The sequence below is a fragment of the Lepisosteus platostomus genome, chromosome 16 (genome assembly GCF_059453375.1).
Source record: "Lepisosteus platostomus isolate fLepPlt1 chromosome 16, fLepPlt1.hap1, whole genome shotgun sequence".
In the NCBI taxonomy this organism is placed as follows: Eukaryota; Metazoa; Chordata; class Actinopteri; order Semionotiformes; family Lepisosteidae; genus Lepisosteus; species Lepisosteus platostomus.
In genome coordinates this window covers 11,607,891-11,624,121 of record NC_142626.1, presented here as the reverse complement: position 1 = coordinate 11,624,121, position 16,231 = coordinate 11,607,891, and the positions used below count along the sequence as shown (strand labels likewise).

At 46.8% G+C, this 16,231-nt stretch overlaps 1 protein-coding gene and 1 pseudogene across 1 annotated transcript in view; both read left to right on the top strand.

Moving 5' to 3' along the window:
* The window catches only part of LOC148646879 (interferon-induced protein 44-like), a 506,117-nt gene that overhangs the window by 402,531 nt on the left and 87,355 nt on the right, over positions 1 to 16,231 (top strand). The gene's annotated exons all lie outside the window — the stretch shown is intronic.
* LOC148646880 (uncharacterized) lies at positions 1,695 to 8,253 on the top strand (annotated as a pseudogene).

Below are 16,231 nucleotides of genomic sequence, written 5' to 3'. Positions count from 1 at the left end.
ACCAGTCAACATAGCTGCACCCTCCGCAGCTGACCAGGTGCTCTCGCAGATGAGGTGAGGAGATCTTTGCTAAAAGTGAACACACACAAGGCTGCAGGATTCACACACATATTCACACACATTTTCAATATGTCCCTGGCCCAGGCTGTAGTCCCCACCTGCTTCAAGACAACCACCATCATCCCAATACTGAAGAAAACCACAGTGACATGCCTTAATGACTACCGCCAGGTGGCACTTACTCCTGTCATCATGATGTGCTTCGAGAGGCTGGTCATGGGGCACATTAAGGACACCATTCCAGCCAGACTGGACACATACCAATTCGCTTACCTCCCAACAGATCCACAGATGATGCAATCTTCATTGCCACATACACTGGCTTATCCCATCTGGATAAAAAGAACACATACACAAGACAACTATTCATTGACTTCAGCTCAGCTTTTAACACCATCATTCCAGAGAAACTAGTCAAGAAACTCAGTGTGCTGGGTCTTCAACTGGATTCTGGACTTCCTGACAGGCAATCCCCAGGCTGTCAGGGTTGGAAACCACACCTCAGGCACACTAACTCTGAACACTGGGGTCCCCCAGGGTTGTATGCTTAGTCCAGTGCTCTACTCCCTCTACACCCATGACTGTCATGACTGGCCAAACATAACACCAACTTCATCATCAAGTTTGCAGTTGACACCACAGTTGTAGGTCTGATCACAGACTATGATGAGAGGGCCTACAGGGAGGAGGTCAATCTCCTTACAACGTGGTGTGAAGACAACAACCTCACCCTCAACGTCAGCAAAACCAAGGAGCTAATCGTTGATTTCAGTAAACTGCAAAACAGTCATGCCCCTATCCACATCAATGGGATTGAAGTGGAAAGGGTCAGTAACTTCAGATTCCTTGGCATTGTAATGGAAAGTTACTGAGATAAAGTGCTTTATCCTAAAAATATTGTTTACGGGCAGAGCTGTGATGCAGAAGCAGCTGGATTCTTAGAACAAAGTGTGATTGCACCCAGCGAGTCAAGGGCACGGGATGTTTTAATAATGCTTATCTCTGCTGAAGAAAAAGGAGGATGAGAAACTATTTACGTAACTACTTTCTTTCTTTGCTTAAAGCAGAAAGCTATAAGGAATGGTAAATTACTGCTTTACCTGTCCTTGAAGCATCAGCTAAAAAAGATATAAAACAAGGGACTCTCCCTGCTCTCTTTGAATTAGCCTTCACTTCTCTGCACAGACCAGTGATTGCTTTTTCCCATATTGCAATATGAATAAATGCCTTACTGAGTGAATGAGAACACCTTCTTTGATAAAGATTCCACGACAACTTTGGCGATGAGGATGGGGTCACAAACCTGATTACGGACGTCTATTGGAACTCCATCCGGACCTGGACAATTTTCGTGAATGGGACGAACCTCAGGGGATAAATACTTATCCTTTTAGAGAAGCGTCTGGTGAAATCCGTGGTCGTATGACATCAGTAAGTGATCCTTTAAAAGAACTAATAGTTTGAAAAGAGAGCCATAGGGGTGTCCCTTCAATAAGTCAGGGACTTATATCAGGTCTGGGACCTGGCAAGTCTGGGACTCGTGAAAAGAACATATCTTAACACAGACGTGTGGTTTTTGCTCTGCTGAGTAGATAATATGATATTGTTCTGGAAACAGTGAGGCATTGTCGACAATGGGTAAAGAGAGCTCTAAAGGCAAAGCTGGGCAGTGTGGCCCAGCCAAGTTCATGTACGATACATTTGGTAATGTGGGAATAAAGTGTCCTCCCCTTTAGAGTAAGTTGGGTTTTCCAGAGAATGGCAGCTTTAGTCCACGATAGGATGAACAGCCTATGGAGAAGTTGCAGGACAGGGAAAGAAAGTAGATTGGAAATGTTTTGAGCTGTGGAGAAACAAGGCACAGGCTAGGAAAAAAAAAGAAGCACATAAGAAAAAGATGACCAAACTCTGGGTCTTCAGTTTCCTATGATAGAATGTCCAAACGCCCAGGGCAGTAACCCTGATTTAGTTTTTCATCCGTGGAAATTAGAGGAACTGGCAGCCGTAATTGGCGAACTATTAAACCCCAAGACAAAAGACAAACAGGCGAAAACACACCACCGCCTTGCAGCGTCTAGTCACTCAATGTAAGCCCATGAGCAGTGAACTAGAGACTGTTTTTTTTTTTCAAAAAGACCCTGAAGCTTGACTACTGCGATGTGCGTGACACGTTAAAACCAGGAGTGGTGTATGACGCTGCCATAGGCAGTGGCTATCAGAACCAGCTAAACGCCATTTGCCAGAGAATAGAAGCAAAGTATCCCCCTAAAATGGACTGGTTCACCTTGAGATAAACCAAGCAAAAGCCTGGAGAAACATGTAATGATTTCTTGGAAAGACTGGCCCCCCTCTGCAGTAACCTCAGTGGCCTGCCCCCGCCTGCCCCTATTGACAACGGCTCAGTATATGAAACTCAACTTACCCGTCTTTTTGTGGATGGCCTGCTTCTCGAAATAGGGAGCATGGTAAAAAAAAACTCATGCATCGGTTGGGACATCGCCTGGTTGACAGAGGTGTGTGGCCATGCTTATCATGCTGAGAGACAATTAGCATCAAAGAACGAGAGAAAGGCATGAAAAGAAAGCCATCAGCTACACCAGCTCCAGATGGCCCAGCTCCAGTTCCATCAAAGAGGAAGAGGATGGGGCCGTGGCAGATGAGGAGGCTACCAAGGAAGAGGGAGAGACCGAGGAGAAGGAGACCACGATGCATGTTTTCACTGTGGAAAAACAGGACATTGGGCAAGAAAATGCCCCAACAAGGAGGGAGGAGAGGAAGATGATGGGGGCTGGGATTCAGGCCCCCCAGCTGGAGTAACAGTCAGCACACCATGGCAACGAGAAAAGAAAGACTGACGGTCCCCACCAGAAGAGGTAGGCCCTGAGGACACTGCTTTCATACTGCCTGCCATCTCCTCCCCTTCCCAGCTGCCCAAAGACACTTTGCATATTAATGGCGATCCCTATGACTTTTTAGTTGACACAGGGGCAACCCGTTCCCTGCTTAGAGACGACGTACACCGTTTCAAGCTCTCATCGAAATCTTTCCTGACTATAGGAGTAACTGGCACCCCGACAAAGGCTCATTTCACCACACCACTCACTGTAGAATGCCAGAAGCATGGGATTGGGCCTACCAACCATTCATTCTTACTCTCAAGAGAATGCTCTGTTAATCTGTGTGGCAGAGATTTGCTCTGTAAAATCGGCCTCATCATTGTCTGTTCAGAACAAGGGCTCGAGCTAACCTGCAATGAAGATTGCTTGCCTCGAACCATGGTTGTCCAACTCTCCCCCACGGTCCCGGACTATTACTACAGCTGGGACCTATTAGGAAAGGATGTGGGTCAGGTTTCCCAGACGATTCTAAATGATGCAGCCAGGCTGTGGCCTGGCCAGGGCAATTTTCAAAATGGTCTATTGATAAGTTGCAGTGTACGGCCTCGGTTAATTTCGGGGGCCCGGATGAAAGTTTTGAGGAAGTCTGGTTTAGAAATGGACAGTTTAGCGATAGACTAAAAGGGAATGGTTATCTGGTCTCAAGGGATTTTGCTGCCTTTGCCGTGACCCTGACTACCGAGCAGCAGTCTCTGTATCGGGTAGGGACGCACCCACACATGTCTCTGGCAAAAGCTGCAGGCTTCTGCTGGCAAGATGTGGGCGTCTTTGTCCAACAGTGCGTTACTAGCCAAGCATGGACAGCCCCAGATGCTAAAGGCATTGGGCGTAACTCTGCTCTCCAGGCTAGCTGGCATCCCTGCTCACCTGTTTTTAACACCTGGAGGACAGTGCACCTGACTGCCTCTGATGACAGGATGGGCCGATTGTTTGCCTCAGTCCCAGTTGACACTTCACACCCTGCACTGGAGGGAGTCCCGGATTCCCTCTGGGCTGCCCACAAGTACAACGTGGGCCTGATAAAGGGTGTTGTCCCCCTAGACGTGGTACCAAAATCTACATTTAGGCCCTGCAGACCACAGTATCCACTGAGACCTGATGCTGAGGCTGGAATGGAACCTGTGGATAAGCTGATTGCTGAAAAGATTCTCATCCCCTGCCCAACGTGTCCATGTAACACTCCAATTTTCACCGTGAAAAAGGCCGATGGGGAATCTTGGTGCAGTAAACGCATGCAGTAAATGCCGCCATCCATGCTCGGGCTCCAGTGGTCCCCAACCCCACCACCATTCGGTTTTTTATCTCCGGGGACTCAAAGTTTTTTCTGTCATTAATTTGGCAAATGTCTTTTGCAGCATTCCAGTTCATCCAGAGTCTCAGTTTTGGTTAGTTTTTACTTTTAAAGGAAAAAAGTACACATGGACTCGGATGCCCCAGGAGTATACCGAGGCACCTACTATTTTCTCCTCGACACTGCAAGAGTGTTTCTCAGGGTTCTCTTTTAAGCATGGTAGCACCCTTGTCCAATATGTGGACAACCTGTTGGTTTGCATTCTAGACACCAGAGATCTCTTAATCTTTTTATCTGAAACCGGTAACAAGGCCTCACTTTCTAAAGTACAGCTTGTTAAAGAATGTGTGTGTTACTTCTCATTCGATTGGCACTGAACGAGTGGCAGCCATTCAAAAGATTCCAAAGCCTCGAACGAAAAAGGAGATGATGTCCTTCCTTGGTTGTACGGGATACTGCAGATCCTGGATTCCTGTCTATGCCCGACTGGCACAGCCCCTGTCTGACGTGACTCATGCTCCAGGTCTAACCATGATTGACCGCTTGACGTGGACTCCCTACGGAGAAAAAAGTTTTGTCAACCTTAAAACAGCTCTGATGTCAGCCCCTGCTTTGGGCCTTTCTGACATGACTAAGGGTTTCACGCTGACTGTTGATGAGAAACATGGGTTCTACAGTGCTGTACTTTTCCAGGCCCACAGCGATCGTTTTAAGCCTGTGGCCTATTACTCTCAGTGCCTCACTTCTGTGGCCCGCGGCCTGCCAGCCTGCCTTTGTGCTGTTGCGGTAGCAACTGCAGCCATTATGGCCTCTGCTTCCCTGGTGTGCTACTGCCCTCTTACGGTCCTTATACCTCATGCGGTGGCCTCCATCCTTCTCCAGAGTAAGACCTCAAACTTTTCTCCCGTGTCCACCCTCCATTACCACCACATCCTTCTGTCCCTTCCTCACATCACTATCAAACGGTGTACAGTGCTGAATCTACCCACCCTGTTGGCTACGGAGGATGAGGGGAGCCACATGATTGCCTGGTGGCCATTACCTCTCAGGTAACCCCCAGACAGGATCTTTGCTCTTCCCCTCTTCCTAACTCTGACTTGGATTTTTATGTGGATGGATCAGCTAGGAAGGATTCTTCAATGGGACAGAACCACGTGGGGTATGCGGTTGTTTCTGATCACAAGACAGTTGAGGCCTGCCGCCTTCCGTCTCACCTGTCTGCACATGCCGCCGAACTTTTCACCCTCACATCTGTGTCTTGGCTGCCTCACAGTCAGCTACTATTTAAACTGATAGTCGATACGCTTTCGGCGTCGTCCACGACTTTGGCACTCTATGGAAGAACAGAGGGTTTCTCACCTCTCAAGGTACGCCCATTCAGCACTCTCTTATGGTCAGTAATCTGCTTGAGGCTATCCTTTTACCTCAGGCCATTTCTGTGTGTAAATGTGCAGCCCATACCAGTGCCACCGACGACGTCTCAAAGGGCAATGCTCGGGCTGATGTGGCCGTGAAGGCTGCTGCTGCTTCCTCCTCTCCATCCCCATCCAGCCGGAGTCCCAGGTGGCTTCTCTACCTGACATGCAAGCCATTGCTCCCGCGTCGGAGAAGTGGAAAAAATCTGGATGTTCTTTCTCCAACGGGGTGTGGCTGGGACCCACAGGTAAACCCTGCTTACCCCTCCTTTTTTTTTCTTCCCTACATCGCAAAGTTGACACATGGAAAGGACCAGGTGTCAAAAGGAGGGATGGTGAGTAAGTACGCAGTGGGATACAAGGGGGCATGCCCACAGACCTCACGCAACTTGATGAGTGTCTGCTGGCATACTGCTGGAAAATGTCTAGACTTGCCAGTAATATTAACAAACAGGTTAAAGCTGCCCTAACTACACCAGACCAAGACTACTGCCACGATCTCCAGCCAGGAGATTGGATCCTGGTGAAAGACTTCAGGAGGAAAAAGTGGTGTTCGCCCAGGTGGAGAGGCCCATACCAGTTCTACTGACCACAATCACTGCCGTGAAGGTTGCAGAAAGAGTACCCTGGATCCATGCATCACACTGCAAGAATGCCTACAAGTAGACGGCCTATCAGAGCAATGATGACGTTTGAGTGTCTCAGTGTCTTTGGCACCCATTCCAATGCTTTGGGTGGTCACTCGGTAAAAGCCTGTGTGGACCCATCTCCCTCAGTCTGTTCATGATTGTCCCCATTTTGTTGACAACTGACTCTGACTACTGGAGGGCCAAACGGGACTACTCCAGTTCCAAAAAGCAGACAGAAGAGAGAGGTTGTTTCCCCACTGGAGTGGCTGAATGAGACCGATCATGCTGATTTCCAGGACAATTTGTGGTGTTGTTACATGAACTATACTGTGAAAAGTACTCGACCGAATGCGTCCTGTTATGTGTGTTCTCTAATGCCTCATTCCACAGCCTCACCAGGAAGGCTCATCCCTCAGCCAGTTGCAGGTATTTGCTCTGAGTGTATAAGTTTAGTTGTGGGGTTTCAGAGGCCTGACCCTGGAGGATTTGTCCTAACCTCATTGGCCTACTCCAAGGGGTACAACTACAGTACAATGAATGGGTCTGGGGGACATGTCCCAAGCTCCATTGAACTAAGTTTCAACACGTCTGACACTACCTCACGAGGGTTGAGTTTCAGTCTTCACATGTCTTACATCAGCGACAAAAAAACCTGAGTGCCTCCGATTTGGAATCACATGATAAAACACATTACTTGGACTGACTCCCCAATCAAAATAGTAGTTCACCTCCCATCCATGATCTACCACTCACATTGCTATGAGAACAAATGTCAGGGTCCATCCTTAAGACGAACCCTAGGCTGTAATATTACTACCACCAACCCTACCCTGTCCGATGGAACTATGGTGTTAATAGACTGGTATTGGCAATGTGGTGCAAAGGTGTATAATAGCCTTCCTCCTCAGTGGAAGGGTGTTTGTGCACTCGTTACCCTGCACCACCCAATCCTAGTAGTTCAGGTAGACTCCCACTTGCTAGACTCCACCCAGCCCTTGACTACCCAGAAGGGAACCCGAGCCAAGAGGGCTTTAACCTCAGCAGAAAGGTATTCCCCAACTATGGTAGGGATCCCAGATGATTATAGACTATTCTCACCGGCGGAACTGATTTTCTCGTCAGGTCTAAGTCTCCAATCCATAGCTAATGCTCGCTGACTGCAAATAACCCTCTATGAAATGTACTCCTTTATTAATATAATGTAATGCTGGATGGCCTTGACAGAATTAAGCAAGAATTAAGAGGAGTCAGGCTGATGGCTTTATAAAATAGATTTGTGTTAGACCTCCAGAACTCAGCCTCTGAATTCCCCTTCTTTTCATTGTTAAAATCGTTATTTGGGTCATGGGGAATGTTTTTCTTGAAACTATTCATGCCTGTTGTTGTACTGTTTTTGCTGTTGTGCTGTTGTATGTCCTGTATGATTCCTATGCTTCGATCTATGGTAATGAAAAGGTTTACTCAGCAATGTGCACTGCTCAGAACAGACTCTGAGGAGCCCTGGGACCCACCAGGTGACCCCTATGAGGACTCTGTGGTGTGAACATGTTTAAGGATAAAAAGGAGGGAATGTAATGGAAAGTTACTGAGAAAAAGTGTTTTATCCTAAAAATGTTGTTTACGGGCAGAGCTGTGTTACAGATGCAGCTGGATTTTTAGAACAAAGTGTGATTGCACCCAGCAAGTCAAGGGCATGAGATGTTTTAATAATTTTTATCTCTGCTGCTTGAAAAAGGAGGATGAGAAACTATTTGCATAACTACTCTCTTTCTTTGCCTAAAGCAGAAAGCTATAAGGAATGGTAAATTACAGCTTCTCCTGTCCTTGAAGTGTTAAAAAAGATAAAAAAACAAGGGACTCTCCCTGCTTGCTTTGACTCAGCCTTCACTTCTCTGCACAGACCAGTGATGGCTTTTTCCCATATTGCAATATAAATAAATGCCTTACTGAGTGAAAGAGAACACCTCTCCTGGCTCTTCTTTGATAAAGTTTCCACGACAGCATCCATATCACTGAGGACTTCACATGCTCTCAACACCACTTGTCTGATTAAGAAATGCAACAGTGCCTGTACATCCTAAGATGGATGAAGAAGGCAAAGATATCTCCCCAGATCATCAATGTCACAATTGTAGTCCCTCCCCCTTAAGGGCACTCCAGTTCGTTCACTTTTTAGTTGATTTTGTGCATCTGCTCCCTGTTCCAGCCTCCCTACAAAAGCCAGATGCTTACTCTGTTCCGGGCTCTGCATTGGAACACAGATGCCCGGAGGCTTGCCTACCACCGAGTCGCCCTACTTCCGCTTCTCGGGTGGCATTCGTCTCCTAGGTGTTCTGAATCAGCCAAGTCTGGGGCCTGGAGTGCCTTGTTCTGTTGCCCCTTTTCCTCCCTGACCCTTCACCGGATCCCGCTCTGGTTTTTAACTTTGTCTCATCTGTCTACAACCCCTCAACGGACGGATCCTGCTTCTGCTTTTAACTTTGTCTAGTTCGTCTTGGATCGATCACCCGGCTCTGGTCATCTGCCTACACGACTTCCCTTCAGACTCCTTTTTTGGACAGTTCTCCAGGACCATGCCCCTCGGAGCACCATCGGCACACCCCCCCATTCGTCTACTAGCCCTGTTCCTTGTCTCCTCCTTGTGTGTGTTCACTCCCTTCCGGATTGTGTTGTCTGCATAGGGTCCTGAAAGACTCTTCGTAACAATCATTAACTTTTACAGATACACTATAGAAAGCATACTGATAAGTTGCATCAAAGTGCGGTGTAGCGGTAAGGCTTATTAATAAGACAGAATTAAGTGTTGCTGTGCTTTCCCAAATGAGGCCCCATCTCTCTCTTCATCGCTGTGGTGCAGCCACAGAAAAGCTATTCATGGAGGCTGATTTAAAGATGTTTTCTTTTGATAAGGGACAGCTCCCAAATGGGGATGCACTTAGCTAAGCCTGGCTATCATGATCAATGGTCATCCATTGGCGCCTAGCTGTCTAGGGAGTGCCAGATGGAGATCTGGACTGCATTCCTAAGTGTCAGGAGTAAGTAAGTCATATCGCACCTTGATCAACCAATCAGGGACTGGTAGGGCTGAGTAACCCACGTGGGTCTCTGATGCCCATGACACTTTCAGCCAATGAACAGCCTGAAGTTCGTCCAGGTAAAAACAGGCAACACAGAGCTCCAAGACTATTCGGGAAAAATTCTAAGGAGAATTCTAAGGAGAATTCCAGGGCAGGACGGCCCAGGAGCAGAAGGCTCCCAAGGGCAGGACATTTTCGCAGCGCGCCTCCTGAACATCCTGAGACTCAGCCCGGAAAACCACGGAACGGCCAGTGTGTCCGAGTGCCAGAACTTTTCTTTGTTCTAAGAGTTGAGAGCATAGGTTGCCAGAGAGTAACCAAAAGATCCACCCGAGGTTAGCATCAGCAGCAAGCCTCGTGAACAGGTCGGAACTGTGGACAGCTGAATCAGTATTCAGAACTAGTGCTTCATCAGGAATGAACCGGTCCTCTTCCTGACCTGCTGGGACCCACAGTCATCTTTTCTCCTGTGCACAAACTCTTGCTAGTTTCAGCCAAAAATAATTAGCCGGTCTTCAGTGAGCATCAGCAGCGCACCGTCGCAAGCCACACAGCACAGCCTAGCACGGAGCCAGAGAGCCTGCAGGAGATCTGATTCCCCAGAGATTGGATGAGTATTCAACTTCACTGCATTACAGCTCGAGAATTCAATTGTTATCCCAACCAGTTGATTTAAATTTAATTCCTAAGAGTTATGTACTTGTTTTGAGTATCTAATGTAGAAGTTATAACCAAGTTCATTTATGAAACGGACTAAATGAATGATATACTGAACGTATGTCCTCTTGATATATGTAACTCTTCGTGACTGATTGAATATATACCTTTTGTATTCTGATAACCCTCTCAATAAGATCTGTTAGGTTTACATGCACATTCTATGTATTAATAAATGTATCCTCGTGTATTAGTACCTGTGTGTGTGCGTTGTTTGAGTTATATCGCATGGTTGGATTCTAAGGCCATTAAAAGAATCAATTTTCTGATTTACGGCTACAATTAATAATTGTCCCCGTAAATGCCCAAACTCTACAGAACTGGTGCCTCGTGAGAGCACACTACTTGGTGTCCCTGACATGGGTGTGGTAAGACTGAAATGAGTCAACCAAGCGGAATAATTCATATAAAATGCCGCTGGTTTCATACGCGACAATACAGTATGCTGAAAGCCGAAAGACAAAAAGTTCCCCTTGCTCTTTAAGCAGTGCTTGATTGTTTTGTGATCTTTTGCGATCTACCGGGTTGATTGCATACTTGATCTTGTGGTTTTCTGTGGTAGAACTGTGATTTCGTACTTAACAGTAATACTCTTTAAGTTTACAATGGTTGCTAAAAGGTCTGAATTCGAGTCGCTATCAGGACAGTCTGGGACTAAGGCTGTGAAAAAGAAGAAGAAGAAGAAGAAGAAGATTAAGCACTCTCTCTAGCAGCGACAGGTCTGACCACATATCTCCGTCAGCAGAGAAGCTAGAAGAATAAATCTCCATTCTCTGAGAGAGCTAGCGAAGGACATAGAGAGATTTGACCCCGCAGTGTCAGAGAATAATATCGAGAGTTATATTCAGGACCTCAGGTATACCCTGCAGTACCTGCCAAATGCCACAGAACAGGAGAAAGTGTTTTTGGTCAGGAAAACTACCAGCAGAGCCGTACATGAGTGGATGGATAGGCAGATGAAGAAAGTCTGTAATGACTTTGAACAGCTTTGTCAAGCACTTATCCAAGAATACAGTGCGTTTATTGGCCCGACCGCCGTGATAGCTGCCGCTCTTAACATTAAGCACGAGAGAGCCGAGTCCCCTCACGAATATTACAAGAGACTTAGACAAACTTATTTTGCAGGGCGAAATGATGAGGGTTGCAAAGAGAACACACATTTCTAGGGTTTATTCATTGCAAATCTCCACCCGTCAGTCAGAAAGATGATCTTAATGCATGCACAGACCATGAAAATGACTGATATTAGGAGATTCGCGCAGAAAGCCTGGGAGTATGATGTCCAAAGTCGCTCTGAGCAAAAAGCTGCTAAAGCGACTGTGTACAGCACAGGCTCCTGAGCTGGCTAAGCCCCGTTCCAAAGCAGGCACACAGGACCGCACCCAGCGTCCTAAGTGCCATGAGAACAACGGGGGAGGGAAAGAGCTAGAAAAGGCTGAACAAAAGGATTCAGTAGCCGCCCACCTGGCCAGGCTTGAACAAGTTTTATTAGGACAGAGACAACCGCTCCCCAAGGCTTCCGGAAGCGTGAATGAGCTGATACTCTCCACTGGAGGAGGCGGAGACCCGCCCCCTCTCCCTCCTTCAGTCTATCTGATTGAGCGGAAGGGTTCCTGCCTGGATGAGGTCAGCCACTCCCAAGCGAGTGCTGACTCCACCCCTGAAGTCACAGAGCAGGCAGTAAAACACAGAGGAAAAGCAGGAAGCTTTTACCTCAAGGCTGCCATGGGAGATGTCTTACACAGTGAGTGATTGACACTGAGGTTGAAAGGTGTTTGATGTCACACGGCAAGCTCAAACGGGTTGAAAAAGAAAAGGGCATGCGACTCAGAGAGGAACCTTTGGTGGATCACCAGAAAGCAAAGTGTGGAAACAGGTCAAGGCTCCTAAGCCTTCTGTACAGAAGGAAAGGGGGGGCCAAGAGGCAGACTGTGCTCACACAGTGCCCACCGAACACAGAAGCCTATGTGGAGATTCCTTCTGTTCCCTCTGGACAAGATATAAAAATATTTTCTTGTTCCCCGGATATACAGAGAAGTCGTATATCAACACACCCAGTCCCCAGGAAGGGACAGGGAATGAAAGCCTAGCCGGTTTTCTTACAGCCACCAGCTCAGTTTGTCAGTCTGAGTCTGACCAACAGTGGTTCAGCCAGACTGGAGCTGGATGGTCAAGCCACCCGCCTGCCAGTGCAGGACATCGCAAAGAGGGATGTCAGAATCCCTGCCTGCACTGACATGGGCCTGGTGAGTGATAGTGAGTTCAAAGACTGTGAACTAGCTATCCCAGTGCTGGGGCAGCTCCCTGAACCCCTAGAGTGGGAAGGGGGGAGAGAGCAGGTGTCCTACACCCACGTCCAGCGAACGATTGTAAACATGCCAATAGAGGGATTCCTCAATCAGGAAGTGTGCAGGGTGGACCTGAACAGTGAGAATGGGGTAACAATCCCAGATCACTCAGGTGCTCCAGATGACCACTCAGCCGAGGGTCAGGCATGCTCCACCGCTGCACCGCCCCCTGCAGGGTTCCTAGAGCACAGGCATGAACAAATCGAAAAAGCAGATGCCCTGGAAATGGAGGAGCAGCATCAGCAGCTGCGTCAGATCTCCCCAGATTTCCAGGATGTTGGTGCCCAGGATGCCACATGGCATACTGAGAAAGAGACCATGTACACGCTGCGCCAGCTTAGAAAGGCGACAGTCACTCAGAAGGAGATGACTGGGATCAGCCACCCTAAAAGACTTTTGGGAGGACTGATTGCTGCCGCCATTGTTGTGCATTTGCTATTTCTGGTAGGTTTGTTTGTTACTGCCACTCTCACCCTGACTGCCCCAAGAAGGCAGGTGTCAGAGATGCCAGAGGGTAGTAACAGGCTGTATCAACAGCAGCAAAAGTTGGAAAGCTTAGGGAAAATCCTACAGGCAACTTCCTATGCAACAGGGTTCAATCTTATTCCCCAACCAGTGGACATGATTGTTGGTGTTATACAGTGGGTTTATGCTTGTGTGCAACAGGCCAGAATGTTGACACAAGACCTGTTAAGGGAGTTTAGTGCCACTGTAGCCAGTCTAGCCATGGCACAATTCCCAAACCACTTGATTCCACTCTTCTCAGTAGAGGAGTATGTGACATTAACCCTATTGCTCATAGCTCACCCAGAAGGCAATCCAAGATTGAATTCGGTTCCAAATCTTGAGATGGGTATGGCTACCAAAGCTATCCATTGGCTGTGTCTAAACGATTCACCAATGAAGGGTGTAAAGCTACTAACGAGCAGAGGGAGGTTAATGAACCCCATGAAGAGCAGGTGGGAAGTAAATGGCTGGTCAGCACACCACATTTAACTGTCACTATGACTTGTGACAGGCATGATACAGCTACCACAATGCAGCTACCTAATCAAACAGTTTTCCTGCAAGTTCCCGAGGAGGCCATAGTACAGCTTGGTGACTTAACACTGTACTGTCTAGAACCAGACACATAAGACCAAACTTGAGGTTGTGGATGCCTTCAGGTACCACACTATTGAATTGGATAGAAATCCAAGAAACAGTAAGCCCTGAAGAGGTACAGGTAGTTAGTTTGCTTTAATGGAACAAACCTCCAAACCACCCTAGCAGATATCCAACACAGGTGTCGTGGTTTATCGCGGGGCTGGGAACAGGAACTGTTGTTATTGTAACACTACTGCCTGACAGACTGACAGAGTAGACTGACAGTTTACTCTGAATGCTGTACTCTCACATCAAATTGTACTCCAGGTAGCATGAATGAGTCAAAGGTAGCATGTCAAAAGAAAGGAAGTGACTTCTCCCCAAATATCTGCCTACTACAGAGGTATCAGATATTGACAGTGAACTTCCTGATGTGTAATGCCTAGACTGAGATGATGTCTCCTACCTTGTTTATACATACTCCAGATGTTATTCATCATGTTTGTATCCAATGCTGGTTCCGGTATGAATTCTCGAGGAGTAATGTGGACATTTAAGATTAATGTTCTAATGACAAGGGACATCACTTAACTCTGTTTTGTTTTGAAGGCAACAACGCCTCAGGACCTCGTGACCGTCAAAAAGGGGGGATATGTATTAATGTATTAATAAGCCTCACCGCTACAGTGGTATGGCAACTGCAGTATTGCTGACCGCAAAGCCCTATAGCCTGTGATGAAAACTGCCCAGTCCATCACTGGGGTTGCTCTCCCATCCATCCAGGATATTTATGACAAACGGTGCTTGAGGAAAGCTCTAAGCATCATCAAAAGCCCCATACACCCCAGCTACAGACTGTTTGACCATCTGGAAAATGGTACCGGTGCATTTGGGCCCGGACTACCAGACTCGGAGACAGTTTTTACCCCCGCACTATCAAACTATTAACCTCCCAGCCTCTCTCATCTAAGTTCTGAGCCCTCAGATTGAACCCTTTCAAATGCACATTGAAATCTACCTCTACCTCACATGTCAGGACATTTACTCTCCATAATTTTGTATGCTTTATTTAATCATGTTGACATACAATTTTGCACAACTTTTGTTGTTTTGCACATTATCAGTTGTTGTTTTGCACGTTGTCTGTTGTCATTCTTCTCTTTCTTTTCTTACAATTGTATGGTGTTTTGCACTACTTACCGTCTGAGAGCTAGCTAAAAAGCACCTCGTTATACCATATACCTGTGTATGAGTATAATTACAATAAACTTGAACTTATAAGAAACCAAGGTTAGAAAAAATAAATTTCTAATGTCTAATGATGACGTATTGAAAAAATCATAAAAACACTTGGTTACAGCATTATGAGTGTTGTGTTTAAAAGCTATTGAGTCATGAAGAAGACCTCCCTATTCCAGTGTATTGCATGTCTAATGGTGGTGTATTGAAAAAAAAATCATTAAAAATTAAATAAGGTTTCAGAAAACAAAGCAAAATTGTGAAAAGTCAGAGGACCTGCCTAGTGTGTAAAACACTTAGTTGCAGCATTATGGGTGTTGTGGTTTAAATGCTATTGGCTCATGAACAGCATCCCCCTATCCCAGTGCATTGCCTGTGTAGCGGCGAGGCTTATTAAGGTACAGGAATTAAGTTTTCTGCTCCCTTGCCAGTCCCTCTCTCCTTCATCTCAGTGGTGCCTGATACAGAGAGGCCATTCCATTTGGTTCACAGTTAAGGTGTTTTTCTAGCTAATAGAGTGTCCTGATAAGAAGCAACTCCCAAAGCTGAACCACATCAACCACTCTAACAAATGCTCATTTCTGGCGCCTTAAAGTCTGAGATTCCAAGGGAAAGTGTTATTCAAAGTTGGTTTACAACCCTAAGGTCAGAGTGCATGGTTACTCATCATCAGCCAATCAGGAACTGGTAGGGCAGGTTAACCCCACGTGGGTCTCTGATGCCCATGAAACTTTCAACCAATGAATGGCCTGCAATTCCTCCAGGTAAAACAGGCAACACAGAACGCCTGTAGCACAGTTCCCAAGGGTGCAGGACATTCTCGCAGCATGCCTGCTGGACATTCAGTCTCAGGGCTGCTCCTGAACATCCTCCGACTCAGACCGAACCACCACGTAACGGCCAGTGTGTCCGAGTGCAGGACTTTCTTTTGTTTGCTAAGAGTCGAGAGTGGAGGTTGCCAGCGCATAACCAAAGGATCCACCCGAGGTTAGCATCACCAACAAGCCTCGTGAATCAGTATTCAAAACTAGCACTTCTTCAGGAACGAACCTGTCTTCTTCCTGACCTGCTGGGACCCGCAGTCACTTTTCCCCTGTGCACAAACTTTGCTAGTTGCAGCCAACATTAACTAGCCGGTCTTCAGAGAGCATCAGCAGAGCAGCAGGGATCTCCCCCACTTCACTCCAGCCGCACCGAGCACTGCTTGGCACCGAGCCAGAGAGCGCGGATTGGACAGCAACAAGCCTTCCACTGCTTCTTTGTCCGCAGAAGATCTGAATCCACACAGATTGGATGAGTATTCAACTTTCTGCATTACCACTTGAGAATTCAATTGTTATCCCAACCAATTGATATCAATTTAATTCCTAAGAGTTATATACTTGTTTTTGAGTATCTAATGTAGAAGTTATAACCAAGTTCATTTACGAAACGGTCTAAATGAATGATATACTGAACGTATGTCCTCTTGA